General features: G+C 52.8%; 1 protein-coding gene across 2 annotated transcripts in view; it reads left to right on the forward strand.

The window, feature by feature from the left end:
* Window positions 1-204: 204 nt before the first annotated feature.
* The window catches only part of BTBD10 (BTB domain containing 10), a gene marked incomplete at its 3' end in the record, with an annotated part of 90717 nt that continues 87577 nt past the window's right edge, over window positions 205-3344 (forward strand). For both annotated transcript variants that reach the window (XM_073604047.1, XM_073604049.1), the window contains 1 exon segment: window positions 205-354.

The following is a 3344-nucleotide window of genomic DNA, read 5'->3' on the forward strand; positions in this document are numbered from 1 at the left end:
TCTGCATTATAATGATGTCATATGGGTGTCTGTGTAATGACGTCATGTATGTGGGCACAGGGCGGACACACGTGACTCAGACCGAACACAACAATAGCTGTCAGTGACACGGGTGACGTTTCGTCGGCCATCCAATCAGACATCGCGAGATCTCGTACTTCGCCCAAGCAACCACGCGAGATCTCGCGCGACTTCCTCTCAGCTGAGGCGGGGCTCCGCACTTCTCGCGAGACTTGCCTCTCCATACAGGGAAGGGGCGGCTCTCGCGAGGTTTGCTCGTATGAGGATCGGGCCGAAGCTGTGCGGGTCTATCGGTGGAAACGGAGATTGAGAAGGAGCGGGAGGAGGCGGCAGGTGAGGACTGGGGAGGGGGAATGGAGGCTGGAACGTGTATGTGAGGGGTGACAGGAGGGGGGGGCAGGAAAATGTGAGGGGGGACAGGAATGTGTGAGGGGTGACAGGAGGGGGGGGGCAGGAATATGTGAGGGGTGACAGGAGGGGGGGGGGGCAGGAATATGTGAGGGGGGACAGGAATATGTGAAGGGTGACAGGAGGGGGGGGCAGGAATATGTGAGGGGTGACAGGAGGGGGGGGCAGGAATATGTGAGGGGGGACAGGAATATGTGAGGGGTGACAGGAGGGGGGGGCAGGAATATGTGAGGGGTGACGGGAGGGGGGGGCAGGAATATGTGAGGGGGGACAGGAATATGTGAGGGGTGACAGGAGGGGGGGGCAGGAATATGTGAGGGGTGACAGGAGGGGGGGGGGCAGGAATATGTGAGGGGGGACAGGAATATGTGAGGGGTGACAGGAGGGGGGGGGCAGGAATATGTGAGGGGTGACGGGAGGGGGGGGCAGGAATATGTGAGGGGTGACGGGAGGGGGGGGGCAGGAATATGTGAGGGGTGATGGGAGGGGGGGGCAGGAATATGTGAGGGGTGACAGGAGGGGGGGGGCAGGAATATGTGAGGGGGACAGGAATATGTGAGGGGTGACGGGAGGGGGGGGGCAGGAATATGTGAGGGGTGACAGGAGGGGGGGGCAGGAATATGTGAGGGGTGACAGGAGGGGGGGGGCAGGAATATGTGAGGGGGACAGGAATATGTGAGGGGTGACGGGAGGGGGGGGGCAGGAATATGTGAGGGGTGACAGGAGGGGGGGGCAGGAATATGTGAGGGGGACAGGAATATGTGAGGGGTGACAGGAGGGGGGGGGCAGGAATATGTGAGGGGGGACAGGAATATGTGAGGGGTGACAGGAGGGGGGGCAGGAATATGTGAGGGGTGACAGGAGGGGGGGCAGGAATATGTGAGGGGTGACAGGAGGGGGGGGACAGGAATATGTGAGGGGTGACAGGAGGGGGGGGCAGGAATATGTGAGGGGTGACAGGAGGGGGGGACAGGAATATGTGAGGGGTGACAGGAGGGGGGGGCAGGAATATGTGAGGGGTGACAGGAGGGGGGGGCAGGAATATGTGAGGGGTGACAGGAGGGGGGGGCAGGAATATGTGAGGGGTGACAGGAGGGGGGGCAGGAATATGTGAGGGGTGACAGGAGGGGGGGGGGCAGGAATATGTGAGGGGTGACAGGAGGGGGGGGGCAGGAATATGTGAAGGGTGACAGGAGGGGGGGCAGGAATATGTGAGGGGTGACAGGAGGGGGGGCGGTAGGGAATATGTGAGGGGTGACAGGAGGGGGGGTGCAGGAATATGTGAAGGGTGACAGGAGGGGGGGCAGGAATATGTGAGGGGTGACAGGAGGGGGGGGGCGGTAGGGAATATGTGAGGGGAGACAGGAGGGGGGGGCGGTAGGGAATGTGTGAGGGGAGACAGGAGGGGGGGGAGGCAGGAATAGGTGAGGGGTACAGGAGGTGGGGGGGGGGGGCGGCATGAATGTGTGAAGGTTGACTTGGGCGAGGTGGGACAAAAATATGTGGGGTGACAGGAGGAAGGGTGCAGAATGTGTGAGATTTGACAAGGGGAAAACAATGTGTGACGGGGGGGGGGGGGTGACTAAAAGGAGGGCAGGAATGTGTGTGTGTGTGTGGGGGGGGGGGGGGTGGAGGAAATAGAGGTGAGGGGGGGGTGGAAATAGAGGTGAGGGGGGGGGGGTGGAAATAGAGGTGAGGGTTGAGATATATAAAGATGTCTGGAGTAGAGATGTAAAATTTCTGAAAATTTTGAGGCCATGAGGGAAAAAATGTAAATTTAAGACAAATTGAGTGGAATAGTTTTACATATTGGAAGTAATTTTGTTACTCTGGGAAGGTGAAATGTATATAAAAGTATTCTTCACTTTACATAAAAGTTCGGCTTATTCAGCAAATAAACAAATTTTACTTTTTTAAAATGTTATTTTGTATTACAAATGGAATAACAAGGACTGTGTATGGGGAGAAGATTTCTCCTATACATGAGAACTCTGGAGGGAAAAGCTCCTCCCACTTCCATTCTGATTCTCCTCATTTTATTCTATAAAGTATTTTGTATTGTCTGTAGGGGACCTCTGAGATGCCAGGATGTGATTTGTCGTCCTGGTAGCATTTGGAAAAGAAGATTTCTTATCACAGTATTTGCCAATGATAAACGAATTTGTCAGTCACATTCACCCTCTTACCTGTCAATTTAGGCCTGAGAGGACAGAAACGATCATCTATTGCAGGGATCCTCAAACTACGGCCCTCCAGCTGTTGCAGAACTACACGTCCCATGAGGCATTGTAAAACTCTGACATTCACAGACATGACTAGGCATAATGGGAATGGTAGTTCCTGAACACCTGGAGGGCCGCAGTTTGAAGATCCCTGATCTATTGTATCCCAACAATTGCCCAACTGTAGGCGGGACAAGATGGAGCCCCCAAGAAAACAAAAACTAGAGCCTTTCCCCTGCAGTGCCCCCTGGTGGCAGAAATGTATGTTTCTCTTGTTTGAGAACTGCATTAAGAATTAGTGTTACCTGAATTGTATTCCAGGATTTGCTTATCTTGAGCTGAGAACATGCAATAATTTAAAATAATTTAAGACTTTACATAAAGTCTCAGAAGTCTTTTATTATGGTCTTCATATGATATAGTTTGGATACCATGTCATACATATATTACTTATTGTAGTAAGAAGATATTCCGCACCTTTTTTTTTCTCTATCTTTTTTAGATTATTATACAATGTATGTGGATGAGGGGGTATTATTGTACAATGTATGTGGATTTGGAGGGGGGGGTTTGTACAAAGTATGTGGATGGGGGGGATTATTGTACAATGTATGTGGATTTGGAGGGGGGATTATTGTACAATGTATGTGGATGGGGGGATTATTGTACAATGTATGTGGATGGGGGGATTAT

This window comes from Aquarana catesbeiana, linkage group LG11 (assembly GCF_042186555.1).
Source record: "Aquarana catesbeiana isolate 2022-GZ linkage group LG11, ASM4218655v1, whole genome shotgun sequence".
Classification (NCBI taxonomy): domain Eukaryota; kingdom Metazoa; phylum Chordata; class Amphibia; order Anura; family Ranidae; genus Aquarana; species Aquarana catesbeiana.